Source organism: Eublepharis macularius, chromosome 7 (assembly GCF_028583425.1).
Source record: "Eublepharis macularius isolate TG4126 chromosome 7, MPM_Emac_v1.0, whole genome shotgun sequence".
Classification (NCBI taxonomy): Eukaryota; Metazoa; Chordata; class Lepidosauria; order Squamata; family Eublepharidae; genus Eublepharis; species Eublepharis macularius.
The window spans coordinates 96,048,743-96,062,257 of record NC_072796.1 but is presented as its reverse complement, the minus strand read 5'-3'; positions in this window follow the sequence as shown (position 1 = coordinate 96,062,257).

Here is a 13,515-nt window from a genome sequence, read left to right as displayed (position 1 = left end):
TGCTTGTTACCCCAACAACTTCATTTACAGGTTAGGATTACCTAACCAAAGAAATTACATCATTTTTTATCTACTGAAGTTCTGTCACCTGATTTTTGAATGTGTGCTTTAACTATACATGTCGGCTCCTGACATCAAATTAGCGTTAAAAATGACAACATTGAAAGAAGCACATGCAGTTGTAAACCTTGGTCTTATATATATATTTTAAAAGCTTCCTTCGGGTTGCTCCCTTAAGCACATTTACCCAGATGTAAGTTTCACTGAAATCATTGGGATTTACTTCCATGTAAATGTATTTAGTATTGGAGTATAAGTCATTCTGTTAACTGGATGACTGATCTTCATTTATTGTCTCATGAGGCTTAGCCCCTGCTATGACCTACAACTCCATTAATAAATCTAGTTCTAGGAGTGCACCTATAATATCTCTGTGAATGTCAGGCTTTGTTTACAGAATAAAAATACTGTGCAGCATGATACACAGAGATTGGTATCTAATGGCTTAGAATGAGTTTTTCAGTTAGACAAGATCCTACAGTTCTTTCTGTATTGTATTTCTTGGCTTTAACAACCTCCCTCCCGTCAGTTTCAATTGCTCAGAGCAGTTTGCATTACCTATGACTAGCCTGTTCAGTACCTGCCGTTGTCCAGGTTCTAATGACAGCGCACACAAAAAAGCTGCATACCTTTCAGATCTTTTAAGCAAAACACTGTAGATGGAGCCTAATACCTTAACCCTGCTGGGCTATTGTCTGATATCAAGTACATCCTATATCTACCTCTGCCAATTTTGATAGATCTATGTAAATGTAGTCTCCAGACTTTTTTGTTAAGTAAATAGGGATATCTAAAGAAGCCCATAATATACTTAGTAATTTTGTTACCATATCAAAAAAATCCCACAAACCCACAACCCCCTCTTCTGCATTCCTGGTCCATACAATATACTATTAAAATCTGTGTCAAGATTGTAAGTGTTAAAGCCTGACATCTTCCCTCTTCCCTCTCCCCCACTCTTGTCTTTATCTGACTTGTATATTCCTCTGCTACTTGCTATATTTCCAGTTTATATTGGATACCCCTTTGTTACAAACCTCCTGATTGGTATGGGGTTGCTTCTTCCACACAGTCAGGTCTCATGCATGCTTCTTACAGCACTGCTGCTGGGACTTTAAGTGTGGAAAGTAGTGACATAATCAGTCCATTCCATGTGGTCTCCCATTCAAAAGGTGCCACCTAAAAATGGTAAACATGCCATAAAAGTAACATAACAAAACCCCAGAGTGTTGGATGTGTATGTTAGTGACTCACATTAACTCTTCTTTGTATATGGAAGATGAGATGTGCTTTTGATGCTTGTACATATCTGATGCATTCAGATAATTGTTGAGTCTATACTTGAGCAGAGCTAATTTATGTACATTTGCCACATGGTTACCAGCAATTTCACTGTAAGTCACTCAGATGACACCATGCCTAGAGTCACATATGTAAAACTGCTCACATTCTAACATAGAATCATAGAATCATAGAGTTGGAAGGGATCTCAAGGGTCATCTAGTCCAACCACCTGCACAGTTCAGGAAATTCACAACTACGCCCCCCCCCCCCATTTCTGGCTATGAAGCAGGCTTCATAGCAGAGTGGGATTTTTAACACAGGTCTCCCAGATACTAGTCCAGCATTGCAATCACTACATCATGCTGGCTTTCCTGGTTATACCATGGTGGAGTGAAGTTATAAATCCAGACCTCCTCCCATCCCAATTTCTATCCACTCTATCGTGCAGGCTTTTGCTTTACATGAACATGAAACAAAAGTATTAGAAACGTTTGTGGCTAAGCTGATGTTGCCAGCATAGGAAGAAGTCTACTGACATATAGAAGTATTTATTTGCTTAATTTATATCCTGCCTTTCTTCCCAATGGGAATCTAAAATGGCTTATGTTGTTCTCTATTTTATCCTCACAACAGCCCTTTGAGGTAGGTTAGGCTGAGAATGTGTGACTGGCCCAAGGTCACCCAGCAAGGTTCCATGGCAGAGTGGGGATTCAAACCAGGGTCTCCCAGATCCTGTTCTGACACTCGAACAACTAAGTAACAGTACAGTATTGTAAAGAAATTAGACTTTTCCACATCCAAATCTGAATACTTATCAGCTAACACAAAAATTTAACTACTAGTCAATGTAAAACGGTCATCCATATCATAACTTGTTCTCTTGTCCAGCTGCATATCGTCTCTGCAGAAATGTTTACAAAGCTCTATTTCTCTTACATTCAGTAAATTAGGGAACTCTTGTTCCTGGAGAAAACCCAGCGGTTAGCATATTTATTTACCACTTTATATTTAAATAAAAAGAATAGCTTGGCATTCTTGGCAGACATCCATGAGGAATCTGTTCTTCAGCTTTAGAAATATGCAAGCAGGTTAGAAGGAAAAATAACTGGAGCAAAATAGTCTCAAACCAATTTATGCTATATAAGCAGAGGAGAACTTTTATTTATTTATTTATTTTTATTTGTCTATTTATTTATTTATACATCCCCCTTGCTCCTTGGTGGGGACCCAAAATGCCTCACACATTCCCCTTCCCTCCTTATTATCTTCACAAGAACCCTGTGAGGACTGAGAGTGTGTTTATTAGTATAAAAGTTAAAAACCTAAAGAAGAAGCAATGCCCCTGGATGTGCAAATGCAGGAATGAGTCTGGTGGCTCCTTAATGGCTACCACATTTGCTCTGGCAACAGCCTCTTCACACATGACGTGATGATCTGGCTGCAGTTGGCCTTGCCAAGGTGCACAATTGATTGACTGAGCTTTCCAGCTCCTGCTCCTTCTGGAGGAAGACAGCGGGTGAGTAATGAGTCTCAGAAGTAAAGAGAGAAAGGGGTAGTCTGCTTGCTCCCTTGCTTTTACTTTACTTTACTTTATTTATTTTATTTTTATTTTACTTTATTTATACCCTGCCTTTCTCCTCAACGGGGACCCAAAGCAGCGTACAACATTCTCCTCTCCTCCATTTCCCCACTCACCAACAACCCTGTGAGGTAGGTTAGGCTGACAGTATGGGACTGATCCAAGATCACCCAGCAAGCTTCCATGGCTGAGCAGGGAATCGAACCAGGGGTTGCAGATCCGCCTAGCCCATTCTTGCTGGAGTGGGTGAGTAGATGGCGATACCGCCCAGAGGTGCAGCAACTGCCTCTTGCTTGCTCACTTTCCCTCCCTCCCTCTTTGAGCAGGGATGCTGCTGCTGAGGAGCTCTGCCTCCAATGGAAAAGTTGAACATGTAGGCAGTGCCGGAGTGGCAAGTAGAAGGTGGGCAGCGGCTCCCAAAGCGAGAGGACTTGATCTGATGAAGTAGGCCTTGTGGACTGTCCTGCCTGTCAGCCTCTCCAAACTTTAAACCAGAACTGATGAAACAGATAGTGAAGATGTTGGATGGATTGTTAAATTTTTTATCTCACCTGTCCTCCAAGGAACTCAAGTATATGATTCCTTACCTCTCAAAACAACATGTAAAGTAGGTTTGGTATCTGTAAGGTAGGTTAGCCACACACAAACACATACACAGAGACTGAAGTTTGTTCCGCTTTCTCAGTAGTTGGCATTTTGCTTTGGCAGAACAGCTTGCAGTGCCTGGTACATCGATCATTTTCTCACAGTTTCATTTGTTGACACCAGTGAATTGTCAGAAAAGCTATTTTTCAGGGAACTTCCGCCTCCTAGCTGTCTGAAATGTAGTACCAGGTCTTGGGCATGCTAAAATTAGTGCGATTCAGAAATTGGATTGTGATCCTGGTTCACAACTTCTTTCAACGTCTACCAGATATTCTCATCATCTTGGCCTTGAATCATCTATCTGATAGTGCCCTTGCTGAGAAACATTATCTGTTCAATTAATGGACTTTGAAAATACAAAGTGCCATCAGAAAACCCAACCAAAGAATGCTAATACTATCTGGTTTCATAAAACTTGTGCCTTTAAAAGGTTTAGGAAGTGTAGAACTTTCCTTGTTCAAGATTCAAAGGAAACTGGAAACCAGAGAAGGAAATGTACTGTTAATGCAGATTATATACATTTGCAAATATATGTAGTTAGGCTCTCCCAGGGTTCTGTATTTTGCATCTTTTAATAGATTTTAATAGATGTATGCTGAAATAAAAATAATATGAATGTTTCAAGAAGTGTAATTTTTTTCTTTTAAAATGTATCATCAATGATTTGAAAATTTAAAATTATTATTTCAGAAACCATTTCACTGGCATCCCCATTATGAGATTATAAATATAATTTTAATAAGATCTTCTTTTAAGTTAAATTGGACTATCTTTTATCTTGGCATTGCCTGTAGACACTTAAAACTCTGCTAGCGCTTGAGAACATAAAGGTGATATATGATTGCCACCTGCTGGACAGAAAAGAAATGACTAGTAAAACCACACATTTACATGAACCTGAAGTGCAAACTGTAAAAGAGCAATGATATTATTTCTCTGTTCAAACTATTGCTGAATGGACACATCAGATAACATTATTCTCCCTCCAACATCTGAAGCTTCTATATATGACACAAGGGCTGCTTCCACACACGTTGGATAATCCACTTTCAATATTCTTTAGTGAACATTTGTAACTGCTTTTCCATGTGTGGAACAAAAAATACACTTCCAAAGGATTGCCAAAGTGCATTGAAAGTGCATTATTCAACGTATATGGAAATGGCCAAGGATAAAATTCTGTAGAGAAAAGACAGGGAAGTCCAGATTTCTTTATTGGGGGGTACAACACTACAAACACTACAAACTTTCTTGTGTGTGTATATGTTTTTAGTGAATATATGCATCTAAGAAGAAAACATGGATTTGTATTGCTCTGGATTTACATGACATTTTATCTTGTGTGTATATTTCACTATTTTTGCATATGCACATCAAGAAATTTTTGATGTATCCTTTCAACCATAAACAGATTAGCTACCATACGTCAAGAACCTGTGCATTTAAAAAACAAGCTCAGTAATATTGCCCTCTTCTGGACAAATTGTAAAATAGATGAAAAATGTCAGTCTGAAAATTTCCTCTCTTCTTTTTAAAAATTCAACCAGCTCAGATGTACTTATTTCATTATTATCATGCTTTCCTTCAAAGAAGTCAGTGCAGCTTACACTTGCTCCCCCCGCCCCCATCAGTATAATAACTTTAAAGCAAGTTTAGGCCGTGGAATAGAAAACTTCAAGCAAGCTTTATGGCAGATTGGAGATTTGAATCTGGGTGTCTCCAGCAGTAGTCCAACATTATAACCGTTATGCAGCACTGGTTATTCTCATACCATGATTCAGCTTTTAGGACCATGAAAACATCAAGTATGAATCTTCATTTCCCTGACAAAAATAAGTCAAGTTGTCTTTGATTTCATGCACTTATTCCGCCACTCACTTTTGGCATGAAGGTAGAACAAACTGCAGTTTTTGTGGATTAGAAAAAACAATTAATTACGGTTTGTTTGTTTTTTGCTTACAGACAGGAAAGTACAATTTGATTTCTAAAGTACAATTTCATTTCGTATTAGAATCTTGGTTTATAGGCAATAAAACAAAATGTGTCTTTTCACCAGATTCAGACGTGATCATCCTGGTTTTCATGCACAAGAAATTGCTGGGTTGTTCCTGAGGTTTGTTCATTATGTTTGCATGTAGCATTTGTTGTTTGAATAATTTGTATATTTTATAGATCAAAACTGCAAGACAAACACTTGACAAAAATGCTTTTCTAGTTTTAAAAAATTAAATTATACAAATACATCAATTATACATTTATTTATTCATTATCTAATATAATATACATATGTACATAACAACATTCATAATCTTATATTTTCTTCAGGTTTATAGTCTTGTTCCAATATGAAATGAATGATTGCCAGTTCCTTATTAATATGATGGTAGAAAGCATCATTAAGTCATAGCTGACAGAACAACCCCTGCTGGGGGTTTCTAGGCAGGAAACTAATAGAGGAGGTTTGCCATAGTCCACCTCTGCATAATGTCTTCTTTGGAGGTCTCTCATCCAGTTACTAGCCAAGGCTGACCCTGCTTAGCTTCCAAGATCTGACAAGATTGGTCTTGCCTGGGCTATCCAAGTCAGGGCTCCTTATAGCCTGCAAATATTTTTTATTTATTTACTTTATTTGTACCCCAGCTTTCTCCCCAATGGGGAATCAAATTAGTTCACATAATTCTTATTGTCTCCATTTTATCCTCCCAACAACCTCCCAACAACCTTGTGAAGTAGGTTAGGCGGAGAGAGTTTGGCTAGCCAAGATCATCCAGCAAGTTTCCACAACAGAGTGGGGATTCAAACCTGAGTCTCCCAGATTCTAGTCCAACACTCTAGCCACTGTGCAACACTGGTTCTCAATCAATCAATCAATCAATCAATCAATCAATCAATCAATCAATCAATCAATCAATCAATCAATCAATCAATCAATCAATCAATCAATCAATCAATCAATCAATCAATCAATCAATCTCTTCTGAATATTGTTCCTTTTCCCATTAATACTTATATGCAGTAAGTATCCATAAGCACTGTAAACCAGTATTTACCAAACCATTTATCAATATCTGGTACATTTTTGCTTCCAAAAATGGACTCAAAAAGATGTTTTTTCTAGTTTAATATAGTTTAATTCTAAAATATAATAGAGCATTCAAATGTGGCCTGATACAGAAAGAGTAGCAGACATACTTACTCTGTTAATGAAATCTAAGAGTTACTATCCTGTTAAGAAGAAACTGGTCAGATATATAGATGGAGAGGGGAGGGGGGAGTAGATACAATCAGTAGCTTCTGATAATGGGATCAGTTTGCTTCTGATAATGAAATCAGTTACTTCTGATAATGAGATAATCATTCATAGTCTTTATTCAATCCCAGCCTGAGTCAAATTTACATATGAATTCCAATTCAGCAGCTTCCCCTTGGATTCTGTTTTTGAAAGGTTTCTGTTGAACTACAGTGACCTTTAAGTCCTTGATGGAATGTCCTGATAGATTGAAGTGTTCTCCCAATGGTTTCTGGATGTTGCCATTTTTAATGTCAGAATCCAAGGGGAAGCTGCTGAATTGGAATTCATATGTAAATTTGACTCAGGCTGGGATTGAATAGAGACTATGAATGATTATCTCATTATCAGAAGTAACTGATTTCATTATCAGAAGCAAGCTGATCCCATTATCAGACGCCACTGATTGCATCTACTCCCCCCTCCCCTCTCCACCTATATATCTGACTAGTTTCTTCTTACCCTTCATGCATCTGACGAAGAGAACTGCGATTCTCAAATGCTTATGCTACAGTAAAGTTGGTTAGTCTTAAAAGTGCTACTGGACTCTTTACTATTTATTGTGATTATATTTATTGAGCACTTGTACACTTTACACCTTCATATAAAATAGAAACAAATATTGTAAACCTTAGTTATTATTTCTTTCTTTCCCCGGATTGTGTATTCCTACCCCTTGTTCTAGTGCTGCAGGCCCAGTCAGGTTTGGCCCTTGTGGCTTTTTTAAATCTCCTGCATTAAACTTTAAAATGATGGTGGCATCCTGAGGGCTCCATCACACTGATTGGACCCGGAGACTCCATCACATCTAGTTTGGCCCTTGGATTGAACCTGGGACCTGCATGCGAAACACGTGCATTGCCACTGAGCTCCCTGAGATGTAATTCTGAATTTGGCCAATTGATTGGCTGTGATCAGTATTTAATAGTAATAATTTAATAACAATTAATCTAGGAACACTTTTAGTAACAAAGGTAACAAAAATTAATTTGCTAGAGTTGGCAAACTATTGTGAAACGGCCCCAATCTTATGTTTGTATCTAGTGAAATTTATTGTAGAGTTATTGATACAGAGAATTTTATAAATTTTCATGGGGGTGGGGGGAGGGGAGAGGTGATTTTCTGCTCTAGTTCAAAAGGCCACAATGTGCATTTTATCACGTCTTCGCTGAGTGGTAAGAAATTATTACAACCTACTTTACAGAGAAGAGCCAAGTGATAAGATCCCATTAAAACATTTTCCCCTTCCCATCTAGTGAGATTGCTGGCAGTCTATGCCAAATGTATAAACAGTCCGTGACTCAGAGGCACTTCAAAAGAAAGAAGAGGGGAACGTGATGGGCAGATTATCTGGCTCATTTCACTCTCCTCTTTATGCAGTCATGTTGTCTGAATGACCAAACACTTTTGTGAAATATTTGTAAATGTCAGATGTCTCATTTCTTAGAATAATAACAACAACAAAAATCTAGTGGTGAAAGAAAGAAGGAGAGGCACTTTTTGACAACAATAGGGCTATGCTGTGAATCATAGGATCCATATGGACAAAAGCCATGTGGGACTGGGACAAAGAATCCTTTTTTCTGTGTTTCTGGAGTATTTCATCACCATAGGGCCGAATTTTGCAGCACATGGGAAATCTATGATTGGATCACGCAAAAGTCCTACTTTTCAAGGACTTCCATTTGGACTGGTGCAGTGGCATGGGGCAAGAAGCTAGCCGTCTCTGTCCCCAGTCAGGAAAATGACAGGTTAAAATCATGCATGCACACACACTCTGAGCCTGGGGGAAGGACATTGGGAAAATGGCAATAGAGTTAGATTCCACCTTCCTTTACTCTATGGCCTTGCTTTTTTGTGAAAGCTAATTTTGAGTTTGAGTCTACAAATTCCTGTACATTCAGAACCCATAAATCTTAAATGGTAACGATCTCTTGCAGGATCAGATTTTCTACGTAACAATGTCTATACATATTGCTAGATAGGATATTTTCTTGTATTTATTTATAGTAAGTTATATAAGGAGTAGAGCTGCAGGATGTTGTTCCCTTGGATGATAAAAGCATTTTTGTGTGTGTGTCTGTGGATGGGCAGATAAAAGGCAAATTAATATAGCAGTCATCTAAATATGAAATGAAATTCCAGACAAGCAGAAGCTGGTTAATATAATTATTTTATTTACTATTTTTTACATTTATATCTTGCTTCTCTTCCATCACTGAACTTAAGATGGCATGCATAGAGTTCCCAGACTGGACCCCAACCTACTTAGTATATGCAAGGCTGTTGAATCAATAACTTTCAGAGTAGTCCCTGAGATCAATTATGATCACATAGCAAACAAAAGTTATGAAAATGATTGCAAGGAAATTTTGATGCTCTTGTGCAGGGAATGAATACTGTAGTCCTCCTAAAGGATCAAGTATACAGCTTGGGGGGACTTTTTTATCTGCCCCTGGGTTTGGATGCTCAAGTAGCTTCTTTGGCTCAAAGAACCATTTACCTACTTCAGTTTGAATACCATTTACCTTTTCTTGGAAAGGAATGATCTCGCCATGGTTACCCATGCTCTAGTCACAGCAACATGAAGTTACCGTAATGTGCTTTGTGAGGAATGGCCTTTAAAGAGAACCAAGAAAATTCAGAAGGCTCAAAATACTCTGGCAAAAATGTTAATGCTGCAATTACCCTGCATTGCAAGACCAGCATTTAATTCCAGTTTGTTTCTAAATAAAGTGCTGGTGTTAACCTGTGAATTCCTAAACAGTCTGTGACGTAGGCAGTGCTTTTCTTGTAAGAAAAAAATAGTGCCAATACTCATATATAAGGCAGCACTGATTTCCACCCATTCCTCCTCCCTCTGCAGATCCCCACGGGGGTGTTCCTGAGGGCCCTCTAATTCCCAGGAACAACGTTTCAGAGCGCTCCGTAGGCTACAACAGAAGAGGGGGATCACTGCTGCCCCAGCTTAAGAAAGAGGAACAATGTTTCTTAACAGTGAGGGTGGAATCAGGGCATTATTTGGTAATTCTTAACAACCACTCAGTATTATTATTTCCAGGATGTAAACAGCAGTCTGAGACTGAAAAGCTGTGGCTTGCCTAACCTAAGTCTGCTGTGAGTTCAAAGCAGTGATGAAAGTGAATGTGGGTATTTTATTTTTACTCACCTTTCCAAATATATACTAAACTCTTCTGTTCTTGATTTGTTGCCCATCCATCCCAAAAGGAGTTATATTGGCGAGTACCATCACACAAAAAAGCCCTGGATGTATGTCTCTGGAAGTTCACCTGCTTCCATGTACCCGGTCACTTATCTTCACTAAATGTCTTTTCCCAGCTAATCTCCCTATTTTCCAGTGCAGAGGCAAGCTTTGAATCAGGGATCTCACAAAACCCAGGTCATTCTCTACACACCAAGGCCTCATATATTATTTATATACTCCCTCGTGATTAGAAAAAAAAATGCTCCTAAAGTACCTTAGTTGCTAGCTGAAATGAATTAAGTTTTTTTTTTCCTAGTTCACAAACATTGAAACAGATTCTGAAGAAAAGTCACAAGTCCATCTTTTGTAAGCTTTAGTCATAAAATGGCACGTGACTGCACTATTAGCTTTTCTTCCTTCATCTACCTCCTTCCACTGAAGGTCAGCTGTGGTCAGAACCCAAGTGCCTTCTGGATATCATGTAAGATGCTATAGTTTAGATTGGTCCAGTGTACTGTGGGATTATTTTATTTTTAGTATACTTGATATATCTTTTTAAAGCATCATAAAGAGATGTAGAGGAACTCTGAGGAATTAAGTGGTATACATTTAATTTTATCAAGCAGCATAAAAAATGGTTGCTATACTCTTACTAGAATACTGGTTCTATAGCTGGATGCATGAAACTTTCTTTCTTGATGAGATTGTCTTGGTTTCTTCTCTTTTCGAGATGAGAAAGAATCAAAGGCATCATGTGCCTCGGTTGTGAAGTTTGAATCTAGCATCATTTGTCTGTTTACATCTCCTGTTTCACTTGTCACATGGCAGAAGACAATATGCAAAGAGCTCTGATGAATATAAGCATTCTGTAAACAGCGTGCATAGAAAGTGTTATTTACAAATCCTGTTATTGTCTCTGTTGCCTTATTATAAAAAGCCTTCCACAGCTCAAGATTTATAGTGAAATGCATAAAACTCCCTTGATAGGATTAAATTATATTATTTCTTCCTCCCACTCCCCATCAATTAAAAATAGAGCTGTTGTAGCATAGAGGTTAAGTGGTTGGGGCTGCAGATCAGCACTCTGCTGGTTCAAATCCCACTACTGCCATGAGCTCAGCAGGTGGCTTAGGGCAAGCCACTCCTCTGGCTCCAGCTCCCAGCTGTATTGTGGGGATAATAACAACACTGACGTTGTTCACCGCTCTGAGTGGGGCATTAATCTATCTACATCTACACAGAAAGTGATGAGCAAATTCATTTAAATATTGCTTGCTCACTACTTTGTGACAATTTGGTTCATGCTAATAAAAAGGCATTACGCCGCTGCAGGTTTTAGGATTTTTTCTAATGGCCTCAAATGGCTAGTTGCAATTTTTTGGTTATAAATGTTGTGGCCCCTCCCTGCCAAGGCTGTGAAGGGATAGGACTGTTGAATATACTTTATTCCTATGCATTCAAAAACTCTCATGCTTGTGTTTTTAAACTATAATTTCATCCTCTCTGAAAATTATATGCAACTGAAACCTTTGAATTTTGATTCTTTCAGGGTTGGGATTATACTCTTTGTCAATAAATTCACCCTGCTTTTTTATGCAGGCTTTTCAATTGCCTGCTGTAATGAATACTTCCTTGGATAAGAGAAAGATATAATCTAGCATCACCTTTGTTTCAATTAACCCAGGAATATTTTCTGTAAAAAATAACAGAAATTGATGACCGGATTTAGAATTTACTTCATATTTGTTTCCAGTGGTTAAGAGAGTCTCATGAAACTGCACAACCAGCACCATACAAAGGACATTTGTAAAGGGGTTAATCTCTTTGCCAACTCAACTTATTTTCTGTGAGTCTTCAAACTTCCCCCCTTCCCTTTCCCCTCTTTCAGTTTACATTGCGACAGGTACATCTAGGAGCAGAAATGAGGTCAGCCCTCAGGTTGGAAGTGTAGGAACCTGGCAGGAAGAGCATCATCAGTTGCTACTTGCTGCTCTGAGGCTAAAGGATCTTTCCTAAGGCAAGACTCTTAACTTCTGCTGAGAGGTGTATGTGCGCTCTACAAAAATGTGTCACAGCAGTTTAACAGATTAAACAAACTATAGAGGTAAATTCGACTCATGTTAGCTAAATGTGTATGTGTGCACACACAAATATGCATAGGCATATATAGTATCTTTCTGTCAGATGGTTCCTATAAACAGCATTGAAGTAGTAGTTCATGGGTTTCAATGTAATCATCCTCAGTGTTGATATAACAGCATTCATTGGCAGAGTTTCTTCATTCTGGCCAAGAGCATTTCACACTCTTTTCTGTCAAAAGAAGTAATTGATGTCTTGACTTTTAACTGCCAGGCAGAACCTGCAGTTTATAGCAGTAGAAAGAAAAATAGTGGCTCCAATCCCAATATTTTTACATGCCATAAAGAAGTGTAACACTCACTGTTGCGTACAAGATCGCCTTCATGGAAGAGCTCATCTATACTGTTAGCTTTGACAGCGCTAATGATCCCTGAAATGAGGTGCCTGGAATCATGCCCCCCCCCAAATGACCCCAGTTGATCCGTGTTTCCAGAGCTGATCAACTACATGTTGGACTCTGGGCAGATGAGGCAGGAGCTTTATATATGCTGAATAGCCACCCCTGTAGCATCTTGGGTGTGGAATCAAGAACAGGACATGAGGGACTGGGCAATGAAAACCCAGCTGTAGTCTCCTTTCCTAGTTTAGGATGCCACTAGCTGCAGCCACAGAAATATCTCCTGCTGCAGCTAAAGCAGCCCTATAGGACAAGCAGAATAATTGGATCAAGACGGGAAAATGTTTATAAAAACAGACAGTTGTTTAAATGTTATAAACCTTCTTTATGTGAGTTGCCTTTTGGATGAGGAAAAAAGATGAAATGGCTTGTTCTATCCTACAGGCCATTTTCAGTAAGAAAAAGGACTCAGCTTCATGATATATGTGGCCTATAGCACCATCTAGTATAGTAGTAGTATGACAGCACATAATGGGTTGGAACCAGACTGATTTTTTCTGCTACCAGAAGGGATGGGGTAATTTTCACCAATTCCTCCTTCCTGCTGGAGAACCCCAATTTGCCTCTCATCCTGTTCGTGAGGGTCCCTTGACCCCCAGGAGCAGCCATTTGGGAGGAATCAGTGGGCTGCAGTAGGAAGCAGGACGGTTCTGTTACACTGACAAATATACCATGGCAGAAAATTTAGTCTGGATCCAACCTAATGAATGGAGGGGAGAAGATGTTGCTATTTTAAGGACATCCTGGCTGCTGTTTATAACATTAAAAAGATGACTCGGTGAGCACAGGAGCATAGTAGAAACAAAATCAAGAAGTGTGGGAAGGGTGTGTGTATGCATGTCTGTGTCAATAGCAGAGCAGTGAAAGACATGGGGTCATTTTTTCCTTAAATATGAATTTTAAAATTAGTGGTTGAA